This window comes from Cryptomeria japonica, chromosome 10 (genome assembly GCF_030272615.1).
Source record: "Cryptomeria japonica chromosome 10, Sugi_1.0, whole genome shotgun sequence".
In the NCBI taxonomy this organism is placed as follows: Eukaryota; Viridiplantae; Streptophyta; class Pinopsida; order Cupressales; family Cupressaceae; genus Cryptomeria; species Cryptomeria japonica.
In genome coordinates, this window is record NC_081414.1 from 513,774,642 (window position 1) to 513,787,451 (window position 12,810).

Below are 12,810 nucleotides of genomic sequence, written 5' to 3' on the forward strand. Positions count from 1 at the left end.
TCTTGTGGCTCGATACATTTTCAACGTAATGATTCTAGCCAATCTAGTAGTATTATTTTAAAACTTCAAATGACTCCTATGGCTACTCACATTTTATCTTTCATTTAAGAGCTGCAACTCGTTAGTTGGCTACGCATGAAATCGAATAAAGGGGTTTCACTCTATTAATTGTGGTCAATCCTTAAGAACGAAAATTCTCCTTATTAATCATACTGTTTAATATTTTAAAAAGAGATATCACATGTGGGTGAATATCTTAAAATCAAATGAAGGAAACCACGCTTTACTAATCGTAGTTTAACCTTAAATGTATGAATCTCATTAAGCCTATTATTAAACATTAAAGGATAAAATCATTTGTGAATGGATACCTCAAACCCAAAGAATGAACCTCACTATATTAAAAGCATGAACCCTTTTGGGAGACCTCTTAATGAAATTATGACAATTAAGTGCATTAATTAAATAACCTATCAAGGGCCTCCTATCCACCCGAAGTAAATGATCGATTCCTAAAATTAGAAGATGCCAAACCATTAATCAAGATCTATGCGTTATCTCGTAACTAAGATATCTAGTTTAATGGATCTAATGACGCAAGTTGAGTTAGGTGTAAGGTTGTGTAATCGCGTTAGGAAACTCCTTAGGATTGGCTGAGCCTTCCGCTGTGATATCTAAGTTGACAGATAATCTCCATTGTATTTTAATGTCGTGACTAATAATGAATTGAGTTAACTTCAATTTATCTTAATAATGTAACCGTTTCATTAACCCTTTTAATTATTATAAAAATAAAAAATAAAAAATTTACAATCTATTCGAGTGTTTTTAATTTAAACCCTTAGGGGTTTCCTGGCGGGGCATTACACTTTACCAGTTTCAGGTTTCACAGGTTTTGGTTCCAAAAACAAAATGCAAGGATCTTCATCATTTCTCCACACTAGTTTCCCCTGAGACTTCAGGATACTCATCCACTCAAACATCAACACTCGCTAACATTTGCAAGCCTTACTCTTTATGGAATAACCAAGAAATATACCTTCATCACTTTTAGCCTCAAACTAGCTAACATAGTCACTTAATAAAACATTTGCTACCAAATATCTTGAAATAACTAACATTAGGTGATCTACCATACCAGTATTCATAAGGAGTCTTATCCTTACCTCTCTTTACCAAAATCCAGTTCATAGTGTAGACAGTTGTGCTGACAACTTCTCTCCAGAAATTTTTTGCTACACCTCCTTGTATCAACATCGTCCTTGTTGCTTCAACAACTGACTGGTTGTTTCTCTCTGCAATACCATTCTGCTATGGTGTCCTTGGTGTAGAAAGTTGTCGTTTGATACCATTCTCTTCACAATATCTAGTGAATTCCTTAGAAGTCAATTCTCCGCCTTGATCATTCCTCAGACACTTTATCTTCTTACCACTCTCCTTTTCAACTAAGGCCCTGAATGCCTTGAACTTACTAAATGCCTTTGTTTTATCTTTCACGAATGTGATCCACATCATCCTTGAGAAATCATCAGTGAAGATCATGAAATATCTATCACCTTGAATACTTTTAGTCCTTATTGGTCCACATAGGTCTGTATGAACCTGTCATGCCCAAACTTTTGGGCAAAAATGCAACAACAAATTTTTTTTAGCAACACAAAAATACTAGATGTTCTTCGATAAAAGATGTGATAAATAAGTTTGTCTACACTAAGGGTTAACTCATGTGTTAAAAGAATGGGTTCCTAAAGTTAATTTAATTAACTCAACCATTATAACGTTTACATCTTTAACACCGAAATAATTTTCTCTAAGGAGTCATCACAACTTTATTAATTAATTAATTAATTAATTTACCCAAATAATTCTTCAATTTTTAATTAAGAGATAATAATCATCCCTAATAGTATTTAATTACTTTTGATACTAATTAAAATAAGTATTAATACATATTCCATTGTAATCATAGATAATTAATTGAGCAAATGCGAATAATGTTTTTTTAAATTAGTCTATTAAAGTTAACTAAAAAATATATAATAATCTCCTAGCCAATAGCTTCACATTAATGTTGAAATAAATCCCCCTTAAATATTAAATATTTAATATTAGACAATAAATTGCCCCTTTAGCCTAAAATTAATCATTTTACTTTATATAATATCCCTTAATAAAAAGAAATTAAACATATACATATATATACTTGCATGTATATATATATATATATATATATATGGGATAATATAGTCCAACTAAGAAAAACCCCATAATTCTTATATAAACTCAATTATTCTTTTAATCAAAATTTATAAATCTTTCCCCATACAATAATAAAAAATCATTATTAATAATGGGAAAATTCGCCCCCCCCCCAAAAAACTTATTTTAAATTCCAACCCCTTTTATGTTATTTTATTACTCTTTTCTTTTTATAACCCTAACTAGGGTTTATTTTTCTTTATAACTTTAACTTATGCTACCTTTACCATTTACTAACCCTAATCTAAAATTGGGTTAGGGTTTTTTTTTTATCACTAACATTTTTTTATTGACTGAGTGTGTGTGTGTGCGGGTGAGGAAGGGTCGATAGCAATGGCAATGGAAGAGATCGGAGACGCAGCGAGGGGCGGAGATCAAAATGAGGGCGGTGGGGTTAATGGGGATGGCCGCACTATGGTGCCACAACACCACACATTGGGTCACCCCACTGCGTGGGTCGCCACCCACATAGTGGGCTCGATCGTTGTGTGGGTCACAACCCGCATAGTGGGTGCGACCCGCTGTGAGGGTCTCGACCTGCACAAGGGGAATGACCTGTTGTGAGTGTCGCAGCCCGCACAGTGGCCGCCACCACCTGTGTGGATCACGACCCACACAGTGGCTGTAGACCACTATGTTGTCGCGACCCGCAAAGGTCTTCAACAAACAATTTTTTTTTTGCCATATTTTTTTTAATATTTATATATATAGCTATATATAGCTATATATATATATACATATACATATACATATATGTATATATAAATGTATATGTATATATGTATATATATGTATATATTTGTATGTATATATATATATATGTATGTATGTATATACATACATACATACATACATATATATATATATATGTATGTATGTATGTATGTATATACATACATACATACATATACATACATACATATATATATATATGTATGTATGTATGCATGTATATATATACATACATATATACATACATACATATATATACATACATATATATGTATGTATATATTTATAAGTGTAACAAAATGTTTTATTTTACAACTGCAAATAAACCTTTCTAATTTCTTATTTATTCATTAAAACAACAAGATGCATATATTGAACAAGATTAAAACTAACTCTTAAGACGTATATATATATATATATATATATATATATACAAAAATAAACATTTCTTTTCTATTAACAACTATACAACTAACATACACATTGCAGAAAAGATAAGATTAAATAAATGATATCACTTAATCTACCTTTTTCATTTTAACATACATTTCCTTTCAATAGCTAATAAAACAAAAAACAAGATTGTCATTCCTACTTTATTTCAAGTAATAAATCACTATAAAGGAATAACTCAAATGCTTCTTTTTTTATTTCTTTGCAATGAATATACTCAAGTAAATATACATTTTTTTTTGTTTCCTTTACACAATGATAAGAAGGTTACAAACTCAAGCCTCTTCATTTCTACAAATTAAGGACTTGTCAAAATACATTTTTCTTTACTTTGAGTCTCAAATGCATTAAATAGGAACTTTCAAGATTGACTTGACTTCATCCTTTATTCCCAAGCAAACCTGCAAATAAATTTTGTAGGTTGTGACCATGGAGGCTCACCTCCCAACCTAGGCTTACATGAAGCCACCCCCGAGCTAGGAGAACCAAGGCTAAACAAGTTAGAAACATCCCAAACACAAAACAAGAAGAGACTCAACAACACTTAATCTCCCAAGCCAAGGATACACAAAGTCACCAAGTGACTATTTCTTTTGTGGGGTGAAGGTGGACCAAGTACCTAGAGGAGATCTGGAATAAGGAGAGCACAATGCCTTTACAAGGCTACCAAAGTAGAACCACCACAAGTCACATACTTGTCCCAAAATAACCTTATGTCCACCGTGGCATACAAGCCCATATCTCCCCTTATGACCCCCTTTGCATAAACATAAAAAGACAATGCAACAAGGATCTTATAACCCTTGTGTATCTCTCTCTTCCAAGAAGAGAGTCTCTACACTCTTAGGTTGTCAAGCAACCCTTCACCCCCAAGGCTACTCTACCCTCCCAAGGGTGAGTATGGCCTTGAAAACACCCAAATACATAACCAAACAACACATAAAAAGAACACAAGGAAGAACTCAAAAATGAACTTCCCAATCTACATAAACAACAAGCAAAAAACATATACATTATTTCCTTCACAATGATAATTAAAGCAATTTATAAGAATGAAATTCTACCAACCTTAATCCTGCAAATGGAATGAGGAGAGGTTGAAGGAGAGTTGCCTAATCCAATATTATTTTTCCTCTCAAAACTTAGAAAATTCAACTAAAAAAAAAACCAAAACTTCAACAAGAATTCTAAGTCTCCAAAAAATTGAGAGTGGGTGATCAAAATCCTAAGTTTGAATCTCTTCCCTAAGTAGACTCTTCTCACACTTTCCAACTTCTTGGAAAGGCTGTGAGATTTCATACGTTGGTATTCCCAACCTCTTACATTCTCTCTAAAAAAGGTAAAAGAAAAAAGGGGAAGAACAACTATCACTCAATTGGAAGGTTGTCTAACCTAGGAGAAATCCTCAAAAGTTGAATTTCAGCCATCTTGGAAAACTCAACTTTTGAGGTGACTTGATAGTCACATGTGAGTGGAAACATGGTTAAAATTGACCTTTACCCAAAGGTATAACATACAGACCTTTAAAAATACCCCTAACCTGACCTTGGGAGTTAGTTTGACCCTCTAGAAACTCACCTAAAGTTTACCTACAGATCAAACTTGAGTTGACCTTTCTAATGGCTCTCTATCCAAGACTTTCTTGGGACCATACTAAGATATCTTGAAAAATGCATTGGTTATACAAATTGCCTCCAAGGGACATGACACTGCCAATTCACTTCACAACACAAGTGTCAAGTGACACCTTAAAAATACACAATACTTAAATACACATGGCAATGTCCCTTTTTGGAATTAACAAATTTAACAAATTCAATTTAAACACACATTCAAGCATTCACATTTACAAATAAAACACATTACACATGAGGTGTTGTCTCTCCAAATAGACAACCCTTGGCTTCATAAATGTACATAGGTTTATCTTGATTCTCCGAATAGTTTCCATAGTCACATGGATTGGTTTTCCTGCACAACTCACTTTGCACATTAGTAATCCCAAATAATCACATGCAGTATTAATATATGAAAAGGATATAATTCAGACACTTTGCATACAATTTAATCATAACAATCAAATACCAATTAGTTAATAAAATCCACATATAATAATTTACTCAATGGCATCATCATAATCATCATGAAATTCAATCATTCATAAGGCATGCATCCATTATTTTTAACATCATAAATAAAGTACTGCAAATAAAAAATAAATGGCATACACCATCTCAATGTTATCCAATCATTGGATCATATGGAATCTATATCCATAATGCATCAAAATAAAGTATCAATAATAGGTCCAACATGAAAAATAGCTGCAATGCTATGACTGCTCGGGGTAGGGCCTCACACCCTCCCCCTCTAGGCATGAACTTCCTGTTGGAGTTCATCAAAAAGATGGGGGTACTGAGATCTCATCCGTGTTGCATCTTCCCATGATGTCATAACCTTATCATAACAATCCCACTGGACCCTAACCTGGTCCAGCTCTCGACCTCGAAGAGCCAACATTCGGCGAGCCAAAATGTGAATGGGCTCCAAGCTAATTTCCCATCCAACTCCACCGACAAGGCATCCAAATCTAGAATATGAGACTCATCATAAATATAATTCCTCAGTACTGACACATAAAATGTGAGGCCTCACCTCGACTCAGTCTGACATTCAGTGGATTTTATATTTAGACTATCATGGATACTTTATTTTGATGCATTTTGAGACTTAGAACTTATATGATTTGAGGATTTGGATAACATTGCTATGATTTGATGATTTACTTATATGCTTTATGAGATAGAACACTACATGATTGTTAGATAGGATGATATTGCAATGATAGATGTCGTTATTGAATTTGCAGGACTTTACTATGAATATAGAACTATGATGTATGGTTAAGTTTATGTGAATTGGGATGAAATTGTTTATGAGAATTTTGCTTGATAAAAGTTGTATTTAATCTGTGCAGATGAAAATTTTATGCAAGTGATGATGTGTATTGTTATACTTTTGAATTATATTATATATGGATATTTGGAAGTACTAATGTGTAAATTGAGATGCGCAGAAAATTTACCATGTGACCATGGAAAATTTACGGAGAACCAAACCTAGACTTATGTATGTTCGTAAGCCAGGGGTTGTCTATTTGGAGAGACAACACCCCGTTTGTGTTGTATTTTATTCGTAACAGTATATGCTGCATGAGTGTTAAGTGTTATTTAAATTTAATGTGTAAAAAACCACATGAGACAATTTCATGTTTTATTTTGTAAAAGTGTTTTATTTGTCACTTGACACATGTGTGGATTTAAATTTAAATGTTTTATTTTTGTCTCTTGGTGGGAAAATGTTTAACTATAGTTTTCTTAAATAATATAACGTGTTGTCATAAATACTTTGGGAAAAGAATCTTGGAGAGGTCAACATATGTTTGACCCGAAAATAAACTTCAGAGGGGTTTAAAATGGGTTAAATGAACACCTAGGGGTAGTTTAATAGGGTTTCCTAAAGCCCATAAGGTATACCTAGGGGTTAGGGGTAATTTTAGGCAAGTTTCTACTTTTAAATGATCTTTTTGACGCTTTAAAAATTGGCTTTTTTGAGTTGTGCGAAAATTGAAAATTAGAAGTTTAAATCTAATTGAGATTTTTCCTATTCGAATGAGAGTTTTTTTGCATTCTGCTTTTCTTTCCTTTTTGGTTTTTAGAGACTTGTGAGAACTCAGAGAATGAGCTTCTTAAGAAAGATTTTGAGAATTTGAGGGTAATCACCCACTCTACATTTTTGGAGACAAGAGAAAATTTTGAAAAGAAAAAGTATAGTTTTGGAATAAGAAATTTAACTAAGAGTAGAAGAAGAAGATCCGTGGATTGGGCAGCTCTTCCTCAAATATTATACTACCATTGGGCAGATTAAGGTTGGTTAGATTATTCTTTAAAATGTCTATTTTCTTGTATGTGTTTGAATGTATGATTGGAGAAGAGATCTGTGTTCTTGAATGACTTGTTTTAGAATTTCATTTGAAAATTTTGCATTATGCTTTGTTGTGTTTTGGGAGTTTTCTCAAGACCTCTTACTCTTGGGAGAGAAGAGGATCTTGTGGGTGGTAGCAGTGACAACCCTCGAGTGAGAGACTCTCGTTTGAGAGTGATCACAAGCGATCTTTGTGTGACCCTTGCTGCATGGCCTGTTTGTGCAATGGGGGTCATAAGGAGGGATATAAGTCTAGAATGCCTTTGGGGGGCATAAGGAATATGGGGTTGAGATTCTTGATGTATTTATTGTGCCATGAGGTGGCTACTTGTTTTTCCATACTTGCAGTTCTCCTCAGGGTATTGGTCCACTACCACCCTTGAAAAGATCATCACCAAAGTGTGGTGTTGTGTAGCCAAGTTGGGAGTGTGCCTGAAAATCTATGTGTGTATTTTTGTCTTCTTGGAGTTTGCATGTTTGTTACCCGTCTAGGAATTGGTTCTCCGAGCTCGGGGGTGGCTACCAGTTAGCCTAGGCTGGGAGGTGAGCACTCCGTGGTCATATTGTGATTTATTGTGCAGGAAAGTTAGGAGAAGAGAATAGGAACAGTGAAAAGATGTAGAAGATTATTGTTGAAGATACTTAAATCCATTTGCAGTTATTTGTTTAAATTTGATAGTAGAAATATACCCTCATTCGTTGAATGAGAGGCAAGTTGTAATTTTGAGATAGGACATGTGATTTAATATTGTAGTTAAATAAAGAAACATCTTGTAATTTTGCAGAATATCGATAGAGTTGTAAAAAGCCAGATATGTTTCTATTTCTATTTTGAAAAGTAAAGGGTTGCTTTGATTTGCATGCAAAAGCTTCTTTTGTAATATGGAAAAAAAAAATCAGTTTTTAATTAACTTACCTTCATTCTACTTGCAGAAAAATATGAATAATATTTATTGTTAATATTTTAATGATTGTATGCATGTTGTTTTAAAGGCGTATATTGCAGTTTAAATTTCCTATTGTAAGATTTTTGTGTTTTTGGATCCTAGAAAATGATAGTTGCAAGAATGAAATTACACAATTAATTTTAGGAATAAAATCTAAAGCATTCCTCCCTTCTAATTCCTTAACTTGAGATTATTAAACTTCAGAATGATAAGATGCTATTGAAAATTTATTGATACCTATGGTTATTTTATTGTAGGAAATAAATCTATATCTATTTACTTGCTGTGATTTTATTTTACATTTATTTACCTTATATTTTAGTAGAAAATCAATTTATGCCTTTGATATTAAACAGTTTAAAATAAAATCAGAATGTTAATATATATGCATTATTTATCTCTATATTAGATAATTAAAAAAATATATATATATATAAACTTCTTTCAGTATTTTTTTTAACATTCGTAATAACCAACATATATATATATATATATATATATATATATAACTATATATATATATATAAATATATATATATATATGTAAATATATGTATATATATATAATATATTTATATTATTTTAAAAAAAAAAAAATTTAAAACAAAAAAAAAACTTGATAGCGGAGGGTTTTGATCGGGGCCGAGCGCACTGTGCATGGCACAGTGGCCGGCGGGTCGAGCGCACTGTGTATTTCACAGTGGCTGGCGAGCCGAGCGCACTGTGCAATGCACAGTGGCCGGCGGCCGAGCGCACTGTGCATGGCACAGTGGTCGACGGGTTGAGCGCACTGTGTATTGCACAGTGGCTGGCGAGCCGAGCTCACTGTGCACTGCACAGTGGCTGGTGGCTGTGCTCACTGTGCGATGCACAGTGGCCGGCGGCCGAGCCCACTGTGCCTTGCACAATGGAGTCTTCGGCGGTGCCGACCTCCACCCGTTCGCCATCTCCTGTGTTTCGCCAAATCTGCCATGGCCGCCCTGCGTGGAAATGGTGTTAAGCACAAAAAAAATAAACTTTAAAAAAAAAAACCCTAGCTCGGTTAGAGCTAGGGTAGAGAGGGGATAAATGAGTTTAAGTTATTTTTTAAAAAAGAGAGTCATAGAAGTAATTTTTTATAGTGTATTTTAAATTAGGTTTTCATGATAATTATTATTTAGTAGTGGGATATTTAATTAAAATTAGTTAGGGTTTCAAATTAGATAGGCGGGGAATTTTTAATTCCATTTAATTATTTTTTTTGAACTAACTAATTGTGGAGCCTTGGATTAAATAGAAAGGGAAAATTAATTCCTTGAGAACTAAATTTGAATTTTTGAAAGTTAATTATCCTCATCGGACAATGTCATTGAGAAATTATTTGACGTGATAATCCATTAAATTAATTAATGATTTAAAATGTCTTTTAGACAATATGAAATATTTGGAGATCAATTTTATTATATGCGTCTACCATTTAAATGAGTTTATTCAAATAAAATAAATTAAAGACATTTAGTTTTCCGCAAATGAATTTTAATTAAGTTTCGATACTTAGTTAGTATCAGAGTTAGTTTGATTTTTGTTATGGCCAACATGTTAACACATGTCGTGATAGCGAACTTCGTTAATTAACTAGTCGTTATTTTAAAAAAAAATCATTCCGTTTTTGCCCCTAAATTTTGGGCATGACATGAAACACATCATGGATGCGTGACAGGATAGGTAGCAAAGCTAGATGATATGCAACTAGTCCTATCCTCTCAAGGATTTCAAATGGTCCAACAAAGCGAGGTGCGAGGTTAGATCCCTTTCCATATCGGATTGGACTCTTATGCGGTCACACTCTCAAGAAGACTTTGTCCCCAACCATGAAGCTATGATCTATCCTCTTTGCATCTGCATACTTCTTCTATCTATCATGTGCCTCTCTAAGGCATTGTCTAATCAAATCCACTTGCTTCTCTATATCTCAAACTATCTCAGGACCAATAGCTACTCTATCCTCAATGCGGTCCCAACTCAAAGGTGTCCTACAAGGTCTGGCATACAAAGCCTGATAAGGTGGCATCCCCAAATAAGTGTGATGCCCATTATTATAGGAAAACTCTACCAAAGGAAGGTACTCTTCCCATCTGGTCTGATGATCTAGGATGTACATATAGAGAATATCTTCTAACACCTGGTTCACCCTCTCTATCTGTCCATCTATTTCTGGATGATAGGTTGTGCTAAAGTTGAGTTTGGTACCCATTGCTGCCTACAATGCCTTCCAAAAGGAAGAAGTGAAGAGGGAATCTCTATCTGAAATAATCTTGTGTGGAATGCCATGAAGTCTGACAATATCCCGCAAGAATACCTATGCCACTGTTGGTGCTATGAGAGTAGTCCAAACTGGTGAGAAGTGGGCCACTTTAGTCAACTTGTCAACTGTCACCATGATGGCATCGTGACTACGTGATGAAATAGGAAGACCAATGATGAAATCCATCGATATAGTATCCCACTTACACTCTGGTATCACATGAGACTGGAGTAACCCACCTAGATGGTGGTGCTCCTCCTTGACTCTCTGGCACTCAAGGCATTGGGCTATAGGTACAACAATGAGTTTCCGCATACCTGGCCAATGATATAATTATCTCAAATCTGCATGCATCTTCTTAACTCCGATATGTACTGCATAAGGAGCTCTATGATCCTCCATCACAATGAAATCATGCAACCTTTTGAAAGAAGGTACATAGATGTGCCCTCTATGGCATAGTAGTCCATCAAACTCTAATGAATAGTCTGTATACTTCCCTTCCAGGGTCTCTTGAGATCGCACTACCTAGCAACCTCTAAATACCACTCATCCTCAGGCAACTTCTGCAATATGGGATCTCTCAAATCTGTGTCTATAGACATGGAGCATATCTCATGATGTCTCCTACTCAAGGAATCTATAACTATGTTTTCTTTCCCCTTGATGTAGTGAACATTAAAATCATACTCACATAAAAACTCCATCCATCTTCTCTGACGAGCATTAAGATTAGGCTGAGTAAATATGTATTGCAAGCTCTAATGATTTGAATGAAGCTCAAAACAATGACCCAAAAGAAAGTGTCTCCACCTCACAAGTGTGTGCACCACTACTACAAGCTTAAGGTCATGAGTAGGGTAGTTAAGCTCATGAGTCTTAATTTTCCTAGAATCATACACTATAGATTGACCATCCTACATAAGGACTACTCCTAAACCATCTAAGGAAGCATATGCACATACCAAGAAATTGACCGAGGGATCTGGCACAACAAGAATAGGTGCACTAGTAAGTGCCTTTTTGAGTTCCTGAAAGGCCCTCTCACACTTTTCTATCCACTCAAATTTCTTTCCCTTTCGCGGAAGAGATGTGCTAGGATGTGCAACCCTAGAGAACCCCTCAACAAAGCATCTATAATGACCTACCAGACCCATGAAACTCCTGACTTTTGTCACACTAGTTGGAACTGGCCAATCCATAATAGCTCTGATCTTTGATGGGTCAACTGGGATCCCATCATCAGATATGACATGTCCTAGATATCTAACCTCTGATCTAAAGAATGCACACTTCGACAAACTGCCATACAACTAATTATCTGTCAAGCACTGCAATACCTGTCTCAAGTGCTCCTCGTGCTCCTTCTTGTTCTGAGAATATATCAATATGTCATCAAGGAACACAATCACAAATCAGTCAAGGAAAGTATAAAATACCCCATTAATGAGATTGATCATGAATACACTTGGAACATTCATAAGATCAAATGGAACCACGATGAACTCATAGTGGCCATACCTAGTAGGGAAAGCGGTCTTGTGGATATTGCTCTCTACTATCCTCAACTAATGGTACCCTAACTTCAGATCTATCTTAAAATATACTTTGGCACCCTGAAGCTGATCAAATAAGTCATCGATCCTGGGAAAAGGGTATCGGTTCTTGATGGTTACTTTTTTCAATTGTCGGTAATCCATACATAACCAAAGGGATCAATCCTTCTTCTTTACAAAGATGATTGGTGCGCCCCAAGGGGGGACGCTAGGATGAATGTGACCTTTCTCTAAAAGTTCCTTAAGCTGCATCTTGAGCTCATTAAGCTAATTAGTGGTCATCCTATACGGTGCTCTTGAAACTGGCTCAACTCCTAGTACAAGATCTATGTGAAAATCAATCTCTCTACGAGGTGGCATACCAGGTAGCTCGGAAGGAAACACGTCTGCAAATCCCTTAAGGATAGGATGATCGTAAAGTGATGGTTCCTTCTCATCCTCTTCTTCTCTATCACTAATGGTGATGGAAAATAACTGGCATCCCTTTTGCATGCTCCACTTAAGTTGCATAGAGGAAATCATACGAAGTGATACGAGTCTCTGAATCCCTCAAATTACTATGGAAGTACCATGATCATCCACACACTCGATATTT